At 45.0% G+C, this 25,994-nt stretch overlaps 2 long non-coding RNA genes across 2 annotated transcripts in view; both read right to left on the bottom strand.

Annotated features, from left to right (window-relative positions):
• The window catches only part of LOC308592502, a 643,114-nt gene that overhangs the window by 293,737 nt on the left and 323,383 nt on the right, over positions 1-25,994 (bottom strand). The gene's annotated exons all lie outside the window — the stretch shown is intronic.
• Positions 11,895-12,352, bottom strand: LOC308591410. Its single transcript, XR_014010158.1, has 2 exons — positions 12,217-12,352; positions 11,895-12,035 (listed from the first exon to the last, which is right to left on the bottom strand). It is a non-coding gene; the product is annotated as an uncharacterized lncRNA (long non-coding RNA).

Below are 25,994 nucleotides of genomic sequence, written 5' to 3'. Positions count from 1 at the left end.
CATATCAACATAAGAGCCTGCTGGGTCAAGCCAATGTCCCATCTAGTCCAGTCTCCTGTTCTCACCATGGCCAAGTAATGCCCAGTAGGAAACCCACAAGCAAAGCTTGAGTGCAAGAGCCCTCTCACCTCATGTGGTTTCCCAGCAATTGGTATTCAGAAGCATCACTGCCTCCAAGCATGGAGTCACAGCATATTCACTGTGACTAGCAGCCAGTGAGTCAGACTCAATGTAACTCAGTATTGTCTACACAGACTAGCAGGTGCTCTCCTGGATTTCTGGTGGCAGTCTCTCCCAGCCCTACATGGAGATGCCAGGGATTGGACTTAGGACCTTCTGCATGCAAAGCAGGTGCTCTCCCATGGATACAGGCAGATGTGGTATCATTAGAGCAAGATGATTCTTGGAGAGGGGATTTGACCTTTGTGAATTCCACTATAAACTCAACTAATCTGCATCTCCAGACAAATGTGCTGAATCGAAAAATACTTCTCCACCAGTTTTCTCACTCCCTCAGTGCTGCAACACATTGCCTCAAAAATGTATAAAAATGTGTATTTTGAGACCCAAGTACGGTAAGTTTAGAGGTGTGTGTTTGGAGAGAAATGTGTTTCAAATGCTTAAATATGCATTTCCGTGTCCTTGCAGATTGTTTAAAACATACAAACACAATGCAGATCAGTGTGGAAACTGGATGGAATAGGCTTATGAGTGAATCTCTAAGGCTTAGAAACTACTATGATTGAGTAGGGGCATGATGGCGGTTTATAGACATATGACTGGTATACAAAGAGAAGGGAGAGAAATCTTCTTTCATAATACCAGAATTGAGGGAGGATTATTTGCAGTCCGGTAATTGGTTTGGGACGAACACCAGAGAAGTCTGGTTTCCCCACAGTTCATTGTTAATTTGCTGGTGTCACTCCCAGAAGACGGTGATGACTGTTAACTTGGATCGCGGATGGAGAACCTGTGGCCCTACTGGTGTTAGTTAGTTTGTTTGTTTCATTTATTAATGATTTCCCTTTAAACACCTCAGATCATCCAAGAACAGGTGTTATTGAGCTCCTGGGATGTGTAGGTACAAAGCAGAGGTGGAGCTGCGTGTGATGAGTACACTGCAGAACAGTCTTCCCCAGATTTGCACCCTCCTTATTCTGGGGGACGCCCAGTAGCCCCAGCCAGCATGGCCAATGGTCAGGGAATGATAGGAGTTATAGATTTTAAAACATATGGAGGGCTACAGCTTCCTTATCCCTGGCTCAAGTGGCTTTAAAAAAAAAAGGATTTGGCATATCTGTGGAAGATGGACCTCTGGAAGTATATTAGGTGTGATGCTACAGGGGTTTTCCATGTTTAGGGGCAGGGCCCTCCAAGTGTCCCTATTTTCCAGGAATTGTCCCTGATTTACAGAAGCCATCTCTGTTTCTGATTTGATCCTGGAATGTCCCCCTTTTCTTTGGATGTCCCTATTTTTATCAGAGAAATGTTGGAAGGTAGAGTAGGACACCTCTATTTTCATTGGAGAAATGTTGGAGGGAATGGATATGTTTGGATTTGAGATGCTGGGGACAAACAAAGGTGGGCATCTTCCTTCCTTGCTTGTGAGCTTCTTGACACAGGAGGGTGGCATCCATCTAAACCACAATCATAATAGGAATTGGAAGTTTCTTAAATCTTTTAAAGTAATGCATAATGCAGTGGCTAGCTTGCTTGTGGGGGCAAACTCCCAACAGTATATAACTCCCAACTTGAACAATTGGCACCGGCTTCAAATCTGCTACTGGGCCAAGTTCAAGGTGCTTGAACTCACATGTAAGTCCCTATACAGCTTACTCAAGAGTAAGCTGTACTTCTTATACACCCAGTAGACTGCTGAAGTCTGTAGGAGAGTCTTTCCTGCTAGTTCCAAAGATCTTGAAAGCTCACTCAGAGCACAGGTGGACTTTGGAAATCTTTTGTAACATGGTGCCCTGTGCAAAGCCAAAATTTGGCACCCCAAAATGGTTCTTCTCAATTGTGGATCTTCTCAGTTTTGCATTTCCTCAGCTTCATATCCTGTGTGGGGGAATCACCGGCACCACCCTAAATGAGGTCAGCACTGCTCAGAAGAGCAAGGCTTTTACTGTGGCTGCCCATGTTCTGGGAGTAGCATCCCTGTCCACTCTGCATTTTCTGGAAACAGCTGAAGGCACTTTTTTCCTGACAGGTATTCAAAGCTCGATATAGGAGTCTTTACCATGAGTGCCTGCTTGTTGGGGTTTTAGTCTTGTTTTAAAAGCATTTGCTATTTTTGTGATTTTAATTATTGTACGTGTAAATCACTTTGAGGTGGTGGTTTACAAGGTTATTAATTTAATCTTTGCAATAGTAATTTATTCCATCTAGTATACTCTGATTCTGACTGCATTGGCTATCACCCAGTTGCATCTACCCTCCCTTCATTGGGGTAGGGGAATAAGGCTGGGATGAATGGTGTGATCAGGCAAGAAACTTGGTATGCTCTTGTCTGCATGAATTGAAAGTGATGGGGCTAGCCCCCCTCCCCCCAGCTCCTTGATTAGTGCTGTCCTGAGCACAGCAAAAGGAGAGAGAAATTATTTGTGTGACATAAAAGCCTTCAGAACAAGCCAAGCCCCATTTACGACATCAATATTTTACAGGAAGAAAATGGAGTGCAGAAACCAATCACTCAGAACCTCAGGATTCGTTTGAGCAAAAAGAAAAGGAAAGAAGGAAAGAAAGGCGTTTCTAATAAATTCCCAACACAGGGTTCACCCTGACTTCCTTTTGTGCCTCATTTCTAGGCACAGGTTCATGCTTTAAAATGCCATGTCTGTAGAGATTAATCGGAAGTCCATTAATGTCTGCAGGAGACTTTGTGGATATTTAAGTTATAATCAGAAAAAATCTTAAAAATTATTCATAAAGGAAATGGTTTATAAGAAGTAAATAAGGAGGCCAGATACAGAATAAAGGAGAACTTTTATTTTGTTGTTTGTATTGTTGTATGTTATGCTTGCTGTATGTTATGTTCACGTTTAATGAGGGTGGATTGTGTATTGGGGGAGTGGGGGGGTTATGTTATGTTGTAAATAAAATTCCAATATTTTTTTAAAATAAATAAATGTCTGTGTGCCTCTTCTTCTTCCTCTTCTTCTTCTTCTTCTTCTTCTTCTTCTCCTTCTCCTTCGCCCTGGCATGTTCCCAGTAAAAACCCACTCTATATATTCTATTTAATCGGAGCAAACAGCAATCTACAGAAAACCCAAATTGCCATTTGTTCTGATTCAGTGTTAAACAGCAGGTTTTTGTGGGGGAAGTGCTGGGGCGAAGAAAGGAAAAAAGCCCTGGATGCTGCAATTTAAAGCACAGACCTAGAAAGCATGAGGCAAAATTTAAGTGTGGATGAGCCCACACTTAAACAAATTTCTGTGGGTTTTCAACATTTACTTTAAAGCCAGGCTTTAAAGTAAGACGATCTTAAAATCTTCTTTTCCACCTCAAACCTGACCACATCAAAGCCTTTGGGTCAAAGCAGAGAGAGGGCTGTTTCTAAGAGGTGGGTCTGGATTGGAGAAGTGGAGGGAAGAATCAACCATAATAAAGGTGTGTGTTCACATTAATATTTTTGCAGTTATAAAAGCTATCCCATCCGTTGGGCAAAAGGAACGTTTCCCCTGTGTGCAACTTGCTGTCAGATGGCAACCTGTCCCTCCTTCCATCCAGTCATAGAATTGTGCAGGAGGAAGAGACACCAAGAGTCATCTAGTCCAGCCCTCTGCAATGCAAGAATCACAGCTAAAGAATCCCTGACAGATGGTCATCCAACCTCTGCTTAAAAACTTCCAATGGAGGAGAGTCCACCACTTTCCAAGTGAACAGCTGAACAGCTCTTACTGTCCAAAAGGCTTACCTGCACTGCAAATTAAAGATATCTGTGCTGATGACACTTGGCTCTTTTTCTCTCTTTCAGCTGGTGCCACAGAGTACATGAAAATTCTAATTTGTTGTCTGGACACAGTCAGTGCTGGATTTACATATAAGCTAAACATGCTATAGCTTAGGGCCCCACCCTCTTGGGAGCCCCCCAAAAAATTAAAGGGAAAAAAACCTGGATGTACATTTCCAAAATATAAGATAAAACAAATAAAATAAAACCTACATACAGCAACAGTGTTTTGCATTGTGTAGGCTCCTATGATGGAAGTAATGGGCCCCGCCTGCTAGCCTGCTCCCTAAAATATCACTGGTTTGCTCATTTCTATATATAGGGTGCCTACATTCTGCATGGACTGGTTGCATGGCAACATGTGCAAATGGCTTTAGGCACCTATTAGGTCCATAAATTACCAAATAGCATATATTCAACACAAAAAAGCAACAATTTGTTGTTGACAAAGGACAGCTGGACATATAAAGGGCCCCATTACCTTCAGTAGTTTAGGGCTTCATCAAACCTAAATCTGGCCATGGACACAGTAGTGGACTGGATGTAAATGAAGCACAATCTTAACAAGATAGGAGGTTCTAGTGGATGAAGGTTAGACAATTTGATATCGGATTGGGAAAACAATCTGTTCTGGCTTGCACTTTCCAGTAATTCAGGGTACAAGCAGAGATGGTGGGCACCGTTTGCATTTACTTTGCATTTACTTTGCATCCATCTCAGGTTCACTCCTTCTGTCCCCTTTCTCAGAATCCCTGCAGATCTTTCACCTGAGCAAGACTTTTCAAATGCACTTCAGATTTTGCCTCATAAGCAATGCTGAAATCCAAGACAGAAGATGGTCTCTCCTGACAGATTTGTTCCCCCTTTTCACCTCTAGCCCAAAGGTTGCTGCCTTGCAGCCACCAAGAGATCAATTCTGCAGGCTCCCTCTTGATGTGGCGACCCAGGGTTCAAATACAATGCCTGCACACTGGCCCTGAGATCAAAAAGTCTTTTGGCAGTGGCAAACATCAAAGTCTAATTTTGCATATCTTGTCCTCCTGTATATGCCCTGGCACAAAGACTTGGTCTCTTGTAGAGCAGCTTCTGTGAGTTGCTGAAATTGCATACCAAAAAAAAAAAAAAAAAAAGGTTGCTGAGAACTAGGAAGTATGAGGCTGGACTGGTGGATTCGGTGATCCTGTCAATGCTTCTGGAACATTTGTTTATTTATTTGATGTCTTTATAGCCCACCTTTCTCCCAGGTTGGGATGCAAGGCAGCTTCCAAGGTTTAAACACCTCATAATAAAACATAAAGTAATATAAAGTAATAAGAACAAACCAGTTGAAGACAATAGTTACATTAAAGCACATTTAGAGTCCACAATTAAAATCCAGTTTGCCCTGACAGCAGCACAGTGGTCCTGCAAACTGAGCAATTTACTTTTCTGCACCTAATTCTGAACAGTTGGCTGTGGCTTTGGGTGGTATTTGGGCTCCATATCTTTTAAGCCAGTCCTCCTGCTCACCACCTGAATGTCCACAGCCAAACCTTGCAAAAAAAGAAGGTCCCAAGTGCTTTTGGCCAGAGCTTCCAGGTGCAGTGCAAATAAATAGTAAATAATCATAAAGTCTCTTTTAAATGCCAAGGGAAAAACTAGCAGGCTGGTAGAACGAGGGTCGTTTCTCTGCTCTGCTGAACATAAGCGCGTGGTTATGGCTCAGCCCCGTCTGCTTTGACGTGTCAATGGGCCCCTTAGGAGGCATTAATCTCTGGATTATTGGCAAGGTTAGGGGAAGTTAATCATATCAACAGGAGTTTGTGTCGTTTAAAAGCAATCGCTCAGGAGATCCTGCCACACTTCCACGAGGAAATGGGAGGAGGATTAAGCAAACTGCGAAGCTATAAACAGGGAAATGACTGGTGAAAGGCAGAAAGCAGGACCGTGAAAGGGCAAGAAATGGAAGGTCGACATCATGCCTAGAAAAGGCAAAGTCAAACATTGCCATTACTCTTTAAGAACATAAGAAGAGAGTGCTGGATCAGGCCAAAGTTCCCCACCCCATCTAGTCCAGCATTCTGTTCTCACAGTAGCCAACCAGATGTCCCAATCAGAAGCCCGCAAGAAGGCTCTGAGTGCAAGAGCACTCTCACCCGCTTTGCATTCCAGCAACTGGTATTCAGAAGCATCACTACCTCCCACAGTGGAAGCAGGACGTAGCCATTGTGGCCAGTAGCCATTGTGAACTTTATCTCTCATGCTCCTCCTCAGGTGGTTGGAGTAGTTTTCCCACATTGTTCTGGTGGTTGAGAGGCACTCTTTTTACAGAGTCCAAATTGATTGTGTATTTCGTTCCCCTTTAATCTCAGTTATTTACTTCTAGAGTATGTAAGAGTTACTTCTAGAGTATGTAAGAAGTTTACTTGCTCACTCTCAGAGGAGCTTGTGGATCGTGCAGCCTGAAGATGCTTTCTAATTGGAAGAGAGGTTTGCACAGAGACGCTGCAAGCAGCCTCCTCTGAGGGTAGGCAACTGCTCCAATCTGCACAGAGATTGACTCAGTTTCCCCAGATATACATAAGGTAAAGGTAAAGGTAAAGGGACCCCTGACCATTAGGTCCAGTCGTGACCGACTCTAGGGTTGTGGCGCTCATCTCGCTTTATTGGCCGAGGGAGCCGGCATACAGCTTCTGGGTCATGTGGCCAGCATGACTAAGCCGCTTCTGGCGAACCAGAGCAGCGCACGGAAACGCCGTTTACCTTCCCGCTGGAGTGGTACCTATTTATCTACTTGCACTTTGACGTGCTTTTGAACTGCTAGGTTGGCAGGAGCAGGGACCGAACAATGGGAGCTCACCCCGTCACGGGGATTCGAACCGCCGACCTTCTGATCGGCAAGCCTTAGGCTCTGTACATATATATATTTAATTCCCCGTATGTAATATATTTCTATGATATTTTCACTAATATATTATTATTTTAATGCATTCTTCTTTACCCTACTATATGCATTTTTGCACACATTCCCAGGATAGAGGACTGCACTGCAAAATCCCGAAAAGTGTGGGTTTTGAAAGATGGCTGCATTTCAGTCTTCAGATTGAGAATTGGGTGGATTCGTCTTTCACTGTGAACTGAGTTGAATGCCTCCCCTGTGCCTAGATATGGACAGAGCTTCCAACAATGGCTAATGCTAGTTTGGACCAGAATGCAATCCAGCAGCCTCTGAGGGTTTTTCAAAGACTGGCCTGTGCTTGAGCATGGGGAAAGTCTGTAAGCTACCAAAGCTGGTTCCAGGCCACAGGCCACTCTACTGCCTCTGTGGCCCAGGTTAATCAGCCTCCCCACATTCCCACATGGCGCACTCTGCAACAAATGTGTTAAGCACTTGCTCCATTATGCTATTATCTGTGCCTAATTTGCCATCCCCTCCCCTAACATTTCAATTTCTCCCTTCGCCGATCACACACGCTTTTCAACAGCCCTTCCAAACTTGTTTTCTCTCCCCCCTCTGAGATGCTCGGGAAATAGATTTGCATCAGGATCCACAGTGAACTTTCCTGACTAGCATTCCGTTCACCCCCCAGGGTTCCTGCTACCAACCAGCCTATTCCATCCCAGCCTTTCCTTTCCAGATGGACTCATCTCCATCTCATTATTGTTCCCTCGGGGTCCTAAGCCTGCTTGGATTTCCCAACTCGGTCCCAAACCCCTCCACCCACCCATCTGCGTGTAACGGAAATTTAAAATGCTAATGATAACGGCCGGGATTAAATGTGCAGAATCTCTTCCAGGGGGCCTTTGCCGCAGAGGGCTTTAAAAGGAATTGCTTGAGATCATAGGTTGGTTCAGAGGGGATCGGAGAGCCCACCACTAGAATGAGGAAGCCCACACACACCCATGGCTCACTTTCGGCTGCCAAATGAATTCCAAGCCAGGCCAAGATGTCAGACGTCAACAGAAGGGTTGCTATGGTGACTGAACATTGGGAAGACACTGCACTTTTCTGGGTTCTTTCAGGGAGCCATTGAGGAAGCATGTGGGGTGGGGAGACAGCTGTGTGTGTGTGTGGGGAGAATCCAGAGCACTGTGCTACAACCCTGAACTCAGTCTACATCATGTGCCATGCCCTGCCGCATTCATTATTCATGTCATATTGAATATTTCAGGCAGTGCTCACACATCTGTTAAGTGAATAAACAGACCTACATTAAGGGCCTTGAAGGTGGGGAAAGGGGAGGTGTCAGACAAGTTCTTGGAGTCCGCGCATCTCTCTTTTATGGAGTCAGATCATGAGCTCATCCGACCCCAGTGTTGTTTACTCTGCTAGCACATTTCCAAGGTCGCAGGAAGTGAGGCTGTCTGGTGTCGGGTGTTTATTGCAGTCAACTGAACCAATAAGGAGGAAAAATGCAACATATTAAACTCAACATTGTGGCCTCAATAAAACCAATTATTTAAAAAAAATACAAGCTGAGCATGAACAATAGCAGCAGATCTAAGAGAAATGGCGGATATTCTTGCCACCTGCTTGGTAATAAATTAGCTGTCTTCTCAAGGCAGATACTCAGCTGGTCTCTAGAGATCAACCGGGAATCTGTGTCATAAATGTCTTGTGTTATCAAACCCCCTGATTAGAAACACATACACAAGATAATATGTACCTCCGAGGGGTTACACAGACAGTATATACTTTCCCAGCCCATCCCCATTATAACAACATTAATAACAGTGAAACACAAAAAAATAACAATAACATAAATGGGGAAGTCAGAGAACAAAAATTGTATCAAATATTTTTCTCATTTTTCAGGGATTCTTTATTCATATAAAGAAATGGGAGAGAAAGACAGGCAGAGAAGTGTTCCTATCTTTACAAGGAATTCCAGTGGCCGAAATCTTTGAAGGCAAAGTATTAAAATGGGCTGATAAGGTAGAATTTCTGTATTAAGCTACGGTTTCCAAAATTAAATAAGGGACACATAAATGAAAAGAGAACATATTATTGTAGTTCCACTTCCGAACCTATCAGTGACATTCCTCCCTGTACTTATCTTAATACACACATTATTTTGCTCCCCTCTAGAATGGTAACTAAACTTCTGCCTTGAAACCATTCACCACAGTTGCAAATATGTTCAACTTCCATCTGAAAAGCTTCCCCCTCTGGATTCCTTGTCAATGTCCCTCCAAATGCTTTTCTTCTTTCAAAAGAACATTGATGCTCCTAAGATCTGGAGATGAACTCTGCTCACCTTGCATTCAGCAACTGGCTCCAAGACTCATTCTGCATTCCAACCACCGCGGTCCTTTTCTTGCCTCTCAGTGGGACAGGTAGGTAAGTCATCTGATTTGCTGACAGACTCGGAGACAGTTCTGACTAGAGCCGGCCTAGATTTTCAGCTAGAATTAATCTTGAGGCTGGAAATGGGGACCATTTGTCTCTGCTATTTGTGCTAGCTAGCCTTTTTGAGAAAACAGTTGTATACATAAATATCAATAAGTAATGCAATTATGTGGGTGGTTATGAATGATTTGGCTCTCCCTCTCCCTTCCTCAGCTAAGGCTGCAACTGATGTTCCATTTTGGAATTTAAAATAATGATATTAGTTGGGTAGATCCCACCCACCCACCGATGACAATTAGCTATGTAAATCAGGGATGGTGAGCCTGCCAATTTCAATATCTCTTAATCCCTCATAGTTACAATCTCCATCATGTGTTGTTGTTTTTAAATCCCTCATGGAAATTCATTAGCATTTTAGTAAGCATTTACCCTAATATAGTGGTACCTCGGTTTACTAACTTAATCCATTCTGTATCTGAAGAATCCATTCTGTGTGTATCTGAAGAAGTGTGCATGCACACGAAAGCTCATACCAAGAACTAACTTAGTTGGTCTTTAAGGTGCTACTGGAAGGAATTTTTTTATTTTAATCCATTCTGGAAGTCTGTTCTTAAACCGAAACCATTCTTAAACCGAGGCGCGCTTTCCCTAATGAGGCCTCCCTTCCACTGTTTGGATTCTGTTCTTAGATCGAGGTAAAGTTCTCAAACTGGGACACTACTTCCGGTTTTGCGGAGTTCGTAAACTGAATTGTTTGTAAACAGGACTGTTCTTAAACAGAGGTACCACTGTATAGAGATATCTGTGTGAGAATTTTGCCTAGTATGTACATTTATTCATGCATATTTGGGGTGGAAGTGGGCATGCCTGGAGAACTCCATTGGGAATTCTGAGTGGTGTGAATTTTGAAGGATAGCTGTGTTTTGGTTAGCAAAAGGGGAGGGAGCCTGAGTTCGGTAGGCTTGCATTAAAAGGCAGACTTTGCCAACCCCAGGCTTAATAACCCTTAAAAAAATCTGTATATTACCATTAGCTCCCATGACTGTTACTGCCCCACAATATCTATTTTTCTTCTTCTGTGGGGTGCTTGTTTCTTTTTCATATGGATGATCCCAACCAATCAGGATGCAAAGATTGACTGAGCTCCCACAATGCTCTGAAGCTAACTGGATTTGTTCCCTGGCACAAAATTTTCAAATTGCTGGCTTAGTCCCCAACTAGTAACTAGTTCATAAGAACCTAAGAAGAACCTACTCACTAAGCCCAGCACACTTTATAAAAGCATTAACGCCTCTAAGCGTGGAAGCAAAGCCGAGCCATCAATAGCCTTCTGCACTATGAATTAGTCCAATCCTCTTTTAAATCCATCTCAGCTGGTGGTCATTTCCACTCGGTTCCAGTTCCAGTTCCACTCAGTGTTCAGTTAATCATGGATGGTTTATGGGTCTCAAGGTGCTGATGGCGAAGGGAATTTGACTGCAGCAAGTGGTGGATGCTTCTATGCATTCTGCACATTTTCCAAACCTATTTCATGAGGACTAGAAAACCTCTCTCTCTCTCTCTCTCTCTCTCTCTCTCTCTCTCTCTCTCTCTGTGTGTGTGTGTGTGTACGTACCTATGCTGGAGCTAGCAAAGGCCAGGTAATGTTCCCACTACAGTGGTGTGACAGGTTTGCGGTCACAGAATACACAGAATAAAAGCTCAAATCGAGAGACAACACGTTCTGCAAAAGGATCTCTGAACAGAATACACTCTGTTACATTTGGCAAATTATGCAAATGTTATTTGATTGATCATTTGATTGGGAACCTGGCTGATCTGCTATAATCATTCATCAGTGCCCTGCGGTGTATGAATAGCTCTTGCTTACGTGACAAATTGGCATTTATCTCTGTGTGTCCAGCTGAGTCATGACATTCCGTTCGTTATGTCTTGCAGGAAATGGGGGAGGGTGGCTTAGGTCAACCTTTTGCAACCTGTTGCCCTCCTGCTCTTTTAAGACTAGAACTTCCATTAGCCTCAGCCTCCACAGTCATGGTGACTGAGGCTGATGGGATCTGTAGTCCAACATAGGAACATAGAAAGCTGCCTTATACAGAGTTAGTCCTTTGGTCTAACTAGCTTAGTGTTGTCTACACTGATCAGCAACAGGTCTCCAGGGTTTCAGACTGGGGTCTCTCCTAGACCTGCCAGGGATTTAACCTGGGACCTCCTGCATGCAAAACAGGTGTTTTCTGCTGCTCCAGAGAGGGTGACCTGAACCAGTGGATTCACATGACAAGAACAGAGTTTCTGAATAAACTTTAAGAAGAACTTTCTGACAGGAAGAGTTGTTCAACTTTGGAGCAGGTTACCTTGGAAGGTGATGGACTCTGCTTCATTGGACGTTTTTAAACAGAGGCTGGATGGCCATCTGTCAGGGATTTTTTTTTAGCTGTGATTCCTGCATTGCAGGGGGTTGGACCAGACGATGCTTGGGATCCCTTCCAACCCTAGAATTCTCTCTCTGTGCAAGAGAGAATATTTTTAACACTTGGACCTGTGTTTTTAAAAGGCAAGATAACCACACACACACACACACACACACACACACACACACACACACTTCCCATCTGTGGTTCATCTGAATCCTATATTGTTTGTGATGCATTTAATATTGATAAATGAGGAGCCTGATAGCTTGCAAGAGGAACCATGGAAACTTCCTCTTCTATGACACCCAGCAGGTGGGCTCATAGACATCTCTCTTGGACACTCTGCAATAGAGAACAGAAATAAACTTGGGTCCATTGGAGGGATGGGTAGGTGGAGATAGTGCTTATCTGGGCCATTCCAGTTGGGGCCAGGGTGCAGTAAAATCCCAAGGAGCTTTTACAAATCGGACTCAGGTGGTCTGTTTCCCCACACAACTGTCTGTGGATGGGATTGTTGACACTCACTGATCAGTCTTCTTGAGGAACAGGGCACAACCAAAATCAACTGGCAGGAGAGACCCAAAGGTGTGTCTTCCTGCATCCAAGTCCAGAAAGGCAGTGAGCACCACAGGGACATGCAACCTGCTTCTCAATGGGTGGGACTGGCTTGGAATCCCATTGTCATGGTGACCACACCGAGCCCTGGAATTTGGAGCCCCAACTGCTGGGTGTTTAGGGTTTTTTTCAGGGCCCAAAAGTGGTCAAGCAGACAATGTTGCTTATGAGCAGTGAGAATGAGGGATTTAACTAAAATGGGTGAAATAACCCAGTTTTTGTTTTGTTTTTATTGCCCCACCAGCAACTTTGTTAGCCAAATCATCTCACTGAGTCTTCAGCGTGTCTACTTGGGAGTAATCCCAAATGACATCGGTGTGGTTTACCTCAGGTTAGACATAAGCGGTACTGCAATCTTCCCCTCTTTCATACATGCTCTCCCCCTCCCTGCCAAATGACATGGGGCTGTGATTTAAAATTATAAATAAAATATATCTGGGTTCATTTGCTTTTTGGATGACGCTTGCAGACAGGAAGTATTTATTTTTTACAAGCTTGCTTCAGTCACTGCCTCAACTTTTTGTGTGTGGAAGGGGCACAGTATTTAACACTGTACCCCTCAAGTAAAATGGGGGGGTTTCCATTCATTTTGTAAAACTGTAAATGCCCATTTCAAGTGAACAGCAAATGAGGCAGTCATTTTTAATGGTGGGGGCCTTCACAAATTCCCCAAAATTGACACCGTACCTCAGAATGAGGAATTCTGGGGAAAATAAAATGGCAATTATTTTCTTCCAGAACGAATATTGCCTCATCCCGCCAAATAGTGCCAAATCAGCCGATTTCAAGGTAAGCGAAAGAGACAAGAAATCACCCAGCTGGCTCCAATTTCCTCTCAAAAAAATAAGTATTGAAGTGCATATTTTGATACACTGAAGCTGCCCAGAACTGTGTTGCAAGCACTCCTGACACACCAAAGATGGTTACTGAGCTTGAGACAGTGTGACTCAATGAAGGCATAACTGGAAAAGTAGTGAGAGCTACTTGGAGATAGCTCAGGGCAAAATAGCACTTATTTATTCTCTAGCAATGTGGGTGGCTAATACCAGCTTGTGTGTAAGAATGAAAGAGGAGAGAAATTAGAAAGTCTATTTCAAATAACAAATTGACAGAAGCTTAAAAGCTTGCTTGCTGTTCCTCTCCCCCACCCCCGGTATGGTTGCAAAAAACCAAACAAACACATATAGCACTTATTGAGTGCCCAAATTGCTTTGCTTTTTCACTGGCTGTCTGGATTTATGCTTTGTTCATGTGTTTATTTAATATAGCGATGGGCAAGCAATCCCCAGCTCAACCCAGCAAATATTTTTTATCCTATAAGCTCTCTCAATTGATCCCCCACATTCCACAAACACCCCTCTAATGCGCCAGGACCTGTAAATGATGTCAGAGGAATTGGGAGCAGTGACCATAGCGCTATTAAATTAAATATGCATGCAAATGATCAACTGTCAGGGAAATCCAGCATGGTCAGATTTTACTTTCAAAAGAGGAAACTCCCCCCCACCCCAAGGAAGGCAGTGTTTTTTTTTAAAAAAAAAAAAGCTGAAAGGCAAAGTCAAGAGGTTCAAATCACTCTAAAATGTCCGGCGGTTGATTAAAAATATAGTATAATAGGCTCAACCAGAGTGTGCACTGCTGATCAAGAAAGATACCACAAGAGCTGTAAGAATGCCAGTGTGGTTAATGAACAGAATGAAAGATGTTACTAGAACCAAGAAGGCTCCCTTCGAAAAATGGAAGTCTTGTCCAAATGCAGAGAATAAAAAGGAGCACAAACTTTTTGCAAGCAGAAAATAAGGGATGATTAAAAAATAATAATTGTGGAGCACATTGCTAAAAAATATTAACAGCAACAACAAGAGTTACTTTATATACATTAGTAACAGAAGACCATCTGTTGGACTCTTGGATAACAAAGGAGTCAAAGGACTGCTAAAGGAGGATAAGGAAATTATAGAGGAGCTGAATGAATTCTTCGTATCAGCCTTCACAGGGCAGATCCTGGAGGCTGAACTAACTTTTGCAGGAAATGATCATGAGGAACTGAGGAAGATAGTGGGGATGAGAGATGAAGTTCTAGGCCTAATAGACAAAAGAAAAACTGACAAATGATTGGGTCCGGATGACACCTACCCAAGAGTTCTCAGAGAAATTGCCGATCCTCTAATCAAAAATACTTAACTTTCCCTTAGAAAAGGGAAAGTTAAGGGCTGAGACCCTACCTGCCCGCGGACTGTCTCGCCAGAGTGGTGCATGCTCTAGTTATCTCCCGCTTGGACTACTGCAATGCGCTCTACGTGGGGCTACCTTTGAAGGTGACTCGGAAACTACAGCTAATCCAGAATGCGGCAGCTAGACTGGTGACTGGGGGCGGCCGCCGAGACCACATAACACCGGTCTTGAAAGACCTACATTGGCTCCCAGTACGTTTCCGAGCACAATTCAAAGTGCTGGTGTTGACCTTTAAAGCCCTAAACGGCCTCGGCCCAGTATACCTGAAGGAGCGTCTCCACCCCCATCGTTCTGCCCGGGCGCTGAGGTCCAGCGCCGAGGGCCTTCTGGCGGTTCCCTCATTGCGAGAAGCAAAGCTACAGGGAACCAGGCAGAGGGCCTTTTCGGTAGTGGCGCCCGCCCTGTGGAACGCCCTCCCATCAGATGTCAAAACGATAAACAACTACCTGACATTCAGAAGACATCTTAAGGCAGCCCTGTTCAGGGAAGTTTTTAATGTATGATATTTTAGTGTTTTTTTGGTTTTTGTGGAAGCCGCCCAGAGTGGCTGGGGAAGCCCAACCAGATGGGTGGGGTACAAAAAAAAATTATTATTTATTATTATTATTGTTGTTGTTGTTGTTGTTGTTGTTGTTGTTGTTGTTGTTGTTATTATTATTATTATTATTATTATTATTATTATTATTATTATTATTAGATCAGCCTCTATACCTGAAGACTGGAACGTCTTCAGGTATAGAGGCTGGTCTAAAGGAGACCTATGTAACACCAATGCAAAAGCCAATGTAGCACCAATTAGCATTCCTGGAGGGATACGTACACATTTCTTTGTCAGCTTGCAAAGTGCTTTAAAAAAACCCTTTTAAAAAAATTCTTCAGCATTTTAGTGTGAATTTATCCTAAGAAACACTTTTTTTGCACACAGTTTTGACTAATGTACACATTTTTTGCAAGCAGATTCCTCGGGTTATTTTCAATGTATTTCTGGATCTGTGCTAACTTCCCCCCAATATTTGTGCTTTGGTAAATCTTCTTTGGTTGGGGCATCATGTTGCAAAATTCAAATCAGTGAAAGCTTCCAATGCTCCATCCAGTCCAGCGTTCTCCCCTCGCAGTGGTCCATCAGATGCCTGTGGCTTCCAGCAGCTGGCATTCAGAAGCAACTGCTGCCTTCAACTGTGGTGGCAACTGGTAGTCATCGTGACTAATAGCCATCAATAGCCCTCTCCTTCAGACTGAGGTTGATTGGGACAGTGCCCCATCCTCCCAAGTGAAGCAGCCACCACTGCTGGAGAGGATATAGGAAAGAGGGAGTGATTGGTCCTGAAGGCTTTAGGGCACCAAACATTGCCCAGAAAGGTGGGGTGTAGCAGCAGGGGCCCACTCAACTGAAGTGAGCAGGCAATGGAAGGCTTGGCTCAGCAAGCTGTCTGATTCAGCCTGGTTGGTCCAGGTGGTGTTGCCCAAATTAGAAGACAATGGGAAAGGTGGGTGCTCCTCCATCTGTGCCCACACACATATTTAAAGGATTAAGCAACAATGCACTTAAAGTTCCCCGATGGTTTTAGCAATCAGTCCCTCTTCCCAGGGAGCTGCAGGAACCACTTGTGGTTGTTTGAATCTTTCCACATTCATTGTCTTCCAAATGTTTATAATAACCCTGCGAGGCACATACTTTCCAACGTGTTGAAGCAAAAAAACCAGGACGTGTGTCTTCTAGGGCCGCGGTTCCACAAAAGTCAAGTGACCCGAGTGAGATCATGGCCCCGAAATAGACTCCCCCCCCCAAGACACATGTGTTTTGGGGCACTACATTAGATCTTGGCCCCAAAGAAAACACTTCTTTTTGAGCGTGAGATCACATGAGATCACAGTGCCCAAAATGGCCGCTGTCCTCTTGCAGGGGGAAATGGGATGTTTGGGACTCCTGAGGGGTATGAAGGTAGTCAAGCATGATTGTAGATGGAGGTCTGAAGCTGACAGGGGGCATTTGCATAAATTGCCTAGTGAGTTTAAGTCAATGGCAAAATGCACACTAAGTACCTTACCTTAAGCTTGGTATGTCTCTTAATGATCCCCCCATAGCAGCTTTCTATAGGGCTATAGGTCCACTGGGGGCAGGAGTTTAGGAATGTCTTCAGTGGTGGCCCGGAATATTCTCCTTTGCTTTCTCCCAGGTGCCTTTGTTACTATACATTTAAAGCAGTGCCATGCCACTCACAGATTCCCACAAAGAATGCTGGGAGCTGTAGTCTGTTAAGCATGCTGAGAGTTATTAGAAACCTTCTTATTCCCCTCCCACAGAGAACTACAATTCCGAGAGTGGTTCAGCAATCAATCCACCTTCCCAGGATACTGAGGGAATTGTAGCTCTGTGAAGGGCACAGGGGAAGTCATGACTGTCTGAAACGGTATGATACCACACTTGAATAGATAGTGCAGAAGGGGCCAGGGTTCCTGGCAGAATTGATGAGCAATCCAGGAAGAGTTTTATTCAGGGCAGACTGGATCCATCAAAGTCATGGAATAGGTGTGACCAGCTGCTCTCAGTTCATGGGTCTATTCTAGGAATGATGGACGCCTGAAAGGCCCACCACTCCTCATGGACATCCTTCCGGAGCCACATGGTGGGGTCCAAGGAAAATGTCACGTAGCATAACAGGTCTCTTGCCTCTGTAGAGTAGGCTTCTTTGTGCATGTTTTCTACATGCACACACCCTATCTCTCCATCCATCCATCCAGACAAAGGCATCATTGCAGTTCAAGGACACAGTCCATGGAGTACCAAATGTAACACTCACTTTTGTATTGTAGGCTGCTGTCAGAGACATGGTCGACAGAGAGGAGTCTGCAGAGGGGGAGGAAGAGGAAGAGGAAAACAGGAACTTTATTTGTTCTCACAACAAAAGTGAGATAAGCTCTTCTCGCTCTGGAATGCTGCCTGTAAGTTTTTGCAGCAGCACAGAGATAAAGAAGCAGGAGGCAGGTGATAGGAGGGGTTTGGATTCAGCTCCAGAGGAGGAGGAATTGGCTGCACCTGAGTCTCCAAAAAGTAGGAGGCGGAGCAAGCGATTAGAACAAAGGAAGACCAGCAGGAAGTGGGGGCAGGCTTGGTGTATATGTGGCCTCGGAAGGGGCCAGAAGCCAGTTGAATCAACTGACTCCGACAGTGAGGTATGAGTAGTGGGAAGCTCAGCTTGCTGAAAGCCTGTTGTTGATAAATAAACCTCAGCTAGTCAAACTACCAGCGTGTCATGTCTTGTGTGAGAGAAGTGCTAAACCTGACAGCTGCCTTTCAACCATAAAGAACTGCCAGTGCACCATTTTATTGCGTTCATATCCCACATTTTTCTCCAGGGACCTCAAGGTGGCATACATGGTTCTCCTCCACCTCCTCATTAATCTCCACAACAATCCTGTTAGGTTGAGAGGCAGTGACTGGCATCACCCAGTGAGCTTCTTGGTGGCTGAGTCCCAGGTCCTAGCCAGACATGCTAACTGCTACACCATACTGGCTTTCAAGCAGTCCTTCACCTATGCAAGCAGGAGGCATTATCACAAGTCAAAGACACATTCCAGCTTTGGAAAAAAGCATTTCAAGAAGGGTGCACAGCAGGACAAGTGAGGGGCATGGCTGGAGAAGGGTCATGGTCTAGTGAGAATCTGAGGGCCAGGTACAGAGGGCTGTGGGAAGTGCCCATTTGACTCTCAGGCCAAAGTTTCTCCACTATTGCTTTATTCATTTGAAAAACAGAATCCGATCAATCATAGGTTGAAGCTCTGAAGAGCTCAGCATCAAAAGCATCCCTTTAATGAAACAGAACCCTGCCTAAATTATCATGCTTCCTTTTTTTTACACTGCCAAGGGGGTGGGGGGAAGAGTACATGATATCGCTACATCTGCGGGGACCTCCAGGGTGCTGCAATTATTGTAATATCATCTCTCCCATCGCATTTCTGGCGGTAATGGATGGTGCTCCCTGCCGATGCCTATTACAGCACTATTGGAGCAGCATACAGTAAACACATTTGTGTATTTGAACACAACAGGCTAGATGGTCAATTCTCAAAGCAACAGAGGAGTCTCTGCCCAGAATTCCAATGGTAGGAGGTGGGGGGAGAGAGAGAGAAGCAGATGGAGGGAATTATCAAGACTCTGGCGTTAAGACAACAAAGGCATTGCCGTTGTTGACTGGCATCGTTTGAATTCATCCTCTGTTGGTTACAGGCACTGGGGAAACTGTGCCCCCCCCCGAACTACATTTCCAATCACCCCGGCTGTTGGCCATGCTGCCTGATGGTGTCATAGAATCACAGAATCCACAGGACTGTAGATCTGGAATTGACCAACAAGGGTCCTCTAGTCCAACCCCCTGCAATGCAAGAATCATGATGGAAGAACCCATGGCAGTCGTTCAACCTCTATTCAAAACCTCCAATGAGACATAGAGTTGGAAGGGAACCCAAGTGTCAGCAAGTTCAACCCCTGTCAATGCAGGAATCACAGCTAAAGTATCGCTGGCAGGTGGACATTCAGCCTCCACCACCTTCCAAGGGAGCCCATTCCACTATTGATCAGCTCTTGTCTTCTTCCTAAAGTTTAGTCAGAATCTCCATTCTTGTAATTTGGATCCACTGGTTCAGGTCCTCCCCTCTAGAACAGCAGAAAACAATCTTGCTCCATCTTCCATGGGACAGCCCTTTGGGTATAAAAATAAAGAGCAGAGGGGCTGGAGTGGACCAGCAACATGGTCTGGTTGAGCTTTGGCCAAGGTGAAATCTGCTCCACAGGCCTGGGCTGCTGCACTTCAATTTCTAAGACACACCCTTTTGCCCTCAGAGATTTAACTTCTGGAAGCCATGGGTTGGAAGATAAAACCTGGTCCTTGACTTAGTGGTTCATGCTACTGCAAGAGAGTTAGGAGCAGAGGTCTATATCCAGTAAATAGGGGATAGCTGAAGTCAAAGTCTTACTAGTGAATTGATTCACTTGATGTTTTCAAGAATTTCTCAGTGCTTAAAACAATGTAGAAAGTCAAGTTCACTGCCTTACTGTTTCCTGCCTCGGAAAGGTAATGATGGGCTCCATTTGTCAATCTGTCTCAAGGTATTTGGCTCTGCTTTGTGACGGATGAGCATCTAAACTCCCACCCCCCCCACCCCAGTGGAGGGAGCTTTAGTCATTCAGGGTTGTGTGCGTTCAGTCTGGAAAGAAAGCGGGACGCTTGATGGAAAAGAGAAAAGGGAAATTGTGCTGGGATATAAATACCGGAATAAAACCAGGAAGTGTTTTGTCAGTCGGGAAAAGAGCGTAAATTGCTCCAGCATTACAAGAACTCGCTCTGAATCTGCAATTAAGCCAACTACAGGCTATTAATAAAGTTACTGGGCTGTGAAGATGTGTTCCACCACTGTCCTATCTTCTGAGACACAGGTGCAGGGCGAAAAATGGAGGCAGCCATTTACCAAGTAATAGCTAACTGTGGCATGCCCATCATCCGGCTTTGCTGAAGGATCTGATAGCGGAAGTGGGATTTGTTTTGGTACACTTCCCCCTTGCATGTAAAAGTTTTGAGAAGGGATAGATGGCAGCTCAGAGGACATGATCTGGGCTGGCCCCATCATTAGCCCAAGGGAACCAGCTGCTTCCAGCAGGGAATACTAGAGAGTTGTAGCAGTGGAATCAGAGAATTATAGAAGGGTTCCTCAGGTCATCTAGTCCAAACCCCTGCAACACAGGAATCACAGCTAAACAATCTCTGATGATCCGTCAACCTCTATTTAAAAGCCTACAATGCAGGAGAGTCCACCAGCACTTTCTGAGTGAGTCCGTTCCACTGTTTAGAATCATAGAATCATAGAATTGTGGTGATGAAAGGTCATCGAGTCTGACACACACACCCCAACAATGCATAAATCACAGCTACAGAAGCCCTATCAGGTGGCCACCCAGCCTTGGTGTAAACACCTCCAGTGAAAGAGAGCCCACCACCTTTCAAGGGAGTCTGTTTCACAGCTCTGACCATCAGAAAGTTCTTCCTGACATTTAGTCCGAAGCTCCTTTCTTGTCGTTTTGAGTATTTGCCTGGTGAGGAGTTAGGGCTTTGCAGGGTCTTCTGGTGCCCCAATGCTGTTGACCTAGCAGAATTCAGTTTAACTGGTCAGACCAATAAGATCCTTGGTGGTTCACAACACTCCTGGTTAAGATGTTATAAGAGAAGAAAAAAAATTTGATCCCTGCATTGTAAAGGGTTGGGCTAGATGACCCCTTGGGGGATGCTTCCAACTCTACAATTCTATTATTGAATGAAAGAGAATTCACCACTATCTGAAGCAGCCCATTCCACTGTTGAACTGCTCTTACCATCAGGAAGTTCTCCATCATATTTAGACATTCTTGCCATTGTAATCCATTGGTTTGGGCCCTACCTTCTGTAGTGACAACCTTATGTGTGCCAGACAGCCTACTCTGCAGACCCTGACCTAGCCTGCTTCCTTTAGCGGTTGAGGGCACTGACTCATTGCCAGCACATGGCTTCTATATGTGGAATGGCACCATCTTGTGCCTTCAGAAAATGCAACCACATTTGGAATACTGTATACTGTTCTGGTCACCTCTCCTGAAAAAGGATATTTTAGACTGGGGAAATTGTTCAGAAAATGGCAACCAGAATATCAAGGAAATGCGGCAATTTCTGCATGAGAAAAGGTTGCAGCCTTTGGGACTTCTTAGTTTAGAGAAAATGCGAGTAAGACATTGATAGAATGATGCATAGCATGCAGGAAGCGGTTAGAGAAAAAAACGTAATCCTCTCTCAGGGGTCCAGGGCAGCTGTCTACCAGCTCCATCTGGTATGCAGGCTGAGACCCTACCTTCCCATGGACTGTCTCACCAGAGTGGTGCATGCTCCGGTTATCTCCCGCTTGGACTATTGCAATGCGCTCTAAGTGGGGCTACCTTTGAAGGTGACCCAGAAACTACAACTAATCCAGAATGCGGAAGCTAGACTGGTGACTGGGAGTGGCTACCGAGACCACATAACACCGGTCTTGAAAGACCTACATTGGCTCCCAGTACGTTTCCAAGCACAATTCAGAGTGTTGGTGTTGGCCTTTAAAGCCCTAAATGGCCTCAGCCTAGTATACCTGAAGGAGCATCTCCACCTTCATCATTCTGCCCAGACACAGAGGTCCAGCACTGATGGCCTTCTGGTGGTACCCTCACTGCGAAAGGTGAAGCTACAGGGAACCAGGCAGAGGGCCTTCTCGGTAGTGACGCCCGCTTTGTGGAACGCCCTCCCATCAGATGTCAAAGAAATAAACAACTATTTGACATTTAGAGGACATCTGAAGGCATCCCTGTTTAGGGAAGTTTTTAATGACTGATGTTTTAATGTGTTTTTAATCACTTGTTGGAATCTGCCCAGAGTGGCTGGGGAAACCCAGCCAGATGGTCGGGGTATAAGTAATAAATAACAACAACAAGAAGAACACTGGGACACGTGGACATGAAGCTGAATGTTGGAAGATTCAGGACAGGTAAGACAAAATACCGTATTTTTTGCTCTATAAGACTCACTTTTTCCCTTCTAAAAAGTAAGGGGAAATGTGTGTGCGTCTTATGGAGTGAATGCAGGCTACGCAGCTATCCCAGAAGCCAGAACAGCAAGAGGGATTGCTGCTTTCACTGCACAGCGATCCCTCTTGCTGTTCTGGCTTCTGAGATTCAGAATATTTTTTTTCTTGTTTTTCTCCTCCAAAAACTAGGTGCGTCTTGTGGTCTAGTGCGTCTTATAGAGCGAAAAATACGGGTACATAGTTTAAGAAGAGGCTGCTGGATCAGGCCACTAGCCCATTTATTCCAGCATTCTGTTCTCACAGTGGCCAACCAGATACCTTTTATGGAAAACGAGTGGGCAGGAGCCAAATGCAAGAGCACTCTCCCCTCCTGATTTTTCCAGAAATGGATATTTGGAAGCATGGCTGCCTCCAACTGTGGAGGCACAGCATCGTTCTCATAGCTACTAGCTATTGATAGCCCTCTCCTCCCTGAATTTGTCTAATTCTCTTTTAAACCCATCCCAGCTGGTGGCCATCACACTCTCCTCTGGTGGTAACTATGTGCTGTATGAAGAAGCACTTTTTTATCTGCCCCCAAATCTTCTAACACTTCTGTTTCTGTGAACCGAAGTTACATTTTAAAATAAATAAACTCATTTTCAAATAGGTGCAAGCATTAGATTGCTCTACGGCAGCAATGGAAGTGCAGTTCCTCCCTCTGCATGGCTCAAGGGAGCTGCAAAACTCCCAACCATAGCAGACGATGGTTCCATGCAAATGAAAAAAAAGGTTATTATTATATCATATTGCTTTTTAATCCCACAGTGGTGAGTAGGCTATGTGGAAAAGAGAAAGCAGATTGGAGAGTGCTTCTTGATGTCATGATCAAGATGCAAGACACAGTTATTCTTAGATCCCTTGCTTTGCCTTTGTAAAGTGACAGGTGGAATCGGCAACAAAACACAGCAGGGTAGCCTCAAAGTCCTAGCAAGGACATCTCCTCCCCATGATTCTCCCAGGACAATACAAGGAGCTCAAGCAGAGATTTCCCGACCCCAACAGAGGCGGTTTTAAGGCAGAGTGATCACTTCTCCGTGCTGGGCATTGAGCAGATAGGGAACCCAGTATGGAAGCATGAAGGCTCTGACAGGGTTCTTCCTAGAGTCTTCTTTCTCCTTCCCAAAACCTAGTAAGCCCTTGTCCATCTATTGGAAGGAGGTGGAAGTGCTCTAGGACCCTGATAGAGCCCTCACACCGCACAGCATAACAGCAGGGAAGGGGGCGAATTTTGCCCTAACTCAGAGCACCATGCTACCAAAATCTGCCCTGGCCTAGTTTTCAATTTTCTTTGCTTATCAGACATGCCCCTTGCTGTGGCTTCTGAGTAGAGCTAGCCCTCATTAGGCTGCTTTTGGGGAGGGCTTGTCCTGTGGATTTGCCATATGCTCCCAGGTTTTGGATGCCAGCCTCCTGGAAAAGTGTCAGGATTTCAGGTGTCCCTCTTGCACCAAGAACGCACCAAGCTGGCGGTTTAATTGCTCTTAGATTTATTATCAGTAGTTTCAGTCCGAGCTCACTGCTCAATCATCTGCCGAAGATGACGTTGAGCTCACTAAAGGGCAGGTCCTCTGCCAACAGGACATCCTCCATCGGCCGCCCCTCCTCCTGTTGGACTGACGCCAAGCCTGGACCCTACTTCTTTGTCATGTCCGTGGGGACTCGCGGGCAGTTTGCCCACCCCCCTCTGGAGCCGTCTCTAAAGTTCCTCTGAACCTGCCTCTGTCTGACCTACGCTATCTTGGGAATTTACAGCCGGCACTCCAGAACTGGAGGGGCTTGCATCACTCTCAGTATGGGAAGGAAGCAGTGGCGTAGCGTGGGTTGTCAGCACCCGGGGCAAGGCAAGTAATTTGCGCCCCCTAACCCGTGGATTTGCGCCCCCTAACCCTAACCCCCAGATGTTGTGCCCGGTGCGGCCGGCCCCCCCTGCACCCCCCACGCTATGCCACTGGAAGGAAGCAAGCCTCTGTTTTCCCCAGCCTGCCACCCATCCTCTTCGGAGTCCTCACTGTCACTCTGGAAAGGGACATTCCTGACAAAAAGATGCAAAAGCACAGGAACCTTTGTGTCAGAACGCCTTTGAGCCGATGCCAATGACTGGGCTCAACAACTGGTTCTGCCCCGACTTGGCTAGGCAAACTGGAGCACTTCCAGAGACCTTCCACTCCTGGAAAGCAGATCTAAGTTCACTGGACCCACAACTGTCCATTGTGAGTGCCCAACTCAGCAGAGTATGAACAACACGGAAGAAAGCTGTGAAGTATAACTTCTTTTATTTCTAACAGCTACTGCAAACTAAAACTAAAGAGCTACTGGCTTGCATGAGTGTTACAGCTATCATTCAGCCACCTAATCTCTACATAAATAACACACAGACTCCACACAGAGTCAGGCAGGAGTGGAAGAAGCGAAGAGCAGTTTCCGCCCCCTCCTTTCTGAAAACATCAGGAGATTCTTGCAATGGGAGGGGGTGAAAATATCAACACTTTGAAGGCATTGAAACTGTGTTTAGTTGGATACAACTTTTCTCTTCCCCACCCCCGTGACCACTTCAGAGCTGAACTCGACTAGACTGTCCTGTTCATGGAAGGATTTCCATTTGCTCAGGAGAACTTTCCTTCCTTCCCTCCCTGGCTGTGCATCCCACCTCTGCTCCAGAGGGTTGGGGGAACCCAGTAACAAATGTGTGAGGGGGAGGGCTTGGGAAGAAGACATTCAGGAAATGTTGGCAGGTGCAGGGCAGACAGAAGAATGTCCTTCTTCATGTGGCACATAGTTAAACTGCGAAACTCACTCTCGCAGGAGAAAGGGATGCTTTTGATGGCTTTAAAAGACTATTCTGCATTCTATGGAGGAGAGGGCTGTGGATGTCTCCTAGTCACAATGGCTATGTTCTGCTTCCATGATCAGAGGCAGTAATGCTTCTGAATAACACATCCTGGAAGTTGCTAGTGACAGATAGTGTGGTGTAATGGTTAGCGTATGATCTGGGAGACCAGGATTTGAGTTTCCACTCAACCATGAAGCTCACTGGTTGAGCTTGGGCCAGTCATCATCTGGGCCAGTGTGATGTAGTGGTTAAGAGCGGTGGACTCGTAATCTGGTGAACCGGGTTCGGGTCTCCGCTCCTCCACATGCAGCTGCTGGGTGACCTTGGGCTTGTCACACTTCTTTGAAGTCTCTCAGCCCCACTCACCTCAAAGAGTGTTTGTTGTGGGGGAGGAAGGGAAAGGAGAATGTTAGCCGCTTTGAGACTCCTTCGGGTAGCGATAAAGCAAGATATCAAATTCAAACTACTCCTCCCCTTCTTCTTCTTCTTCTTCTTCTTCTTCTTCTTCTTCTTCTTCTTCTTCTTCTTCTTCTTCTTCTCTGGTCTATCCTACCACATAGGGATGTTGTGGGGATTAAATGGGGAGGAAGCCAACCATATACAGCACCTCAAGTGCCTTGTAAGAAAAGATAGTATGTAAATATAAGAAATAAATAAGAAACTGAAGGATGGGAGAATGCTGTTGTGGGTTTCCCCCAGGTATCTAGGCAACCATTGTTAGAATAGGATGCTGAACTAGATGGGAAAATAGGGATGTCCCTTCCATAACAGCAACAACAGCAACAGCAACAATTTTGTTATTTATACCCCACCCATCTGACTGGGTTGTCCCAGCCGATCTGGGCAGCTTCCAAAAGGTATAAAAACATAATAAAACATTAAACATTTTTTTAAAAAACCTTTCTTATACAGGGCTACCTTCAGATGTCTTTTAAAGGTTGTGTAGTTATTTATCTCCTTGGCTCAGGGGTCACATAACTCCATGTCCTCCAACATTTC

The sequence above is a fragment of the Podarcis bocagei genome (assembly GCF_964188305.1).
Source record: "Podarcis bocagei genome assembly, chromosome: 7".
In the NCBI taxonomy this organism is placed as follows: Eukaryota; Metazoa; Chordata; class Lepidosauria; order Squamata; family Lacertidae; genus Podarcis; species Podarcis bocagei.
The sequence above is the reverse complement of the archived record's forward strand: the minus strand, read 5'-3'. Positions and strand labels throughout refer to the sequence as shown.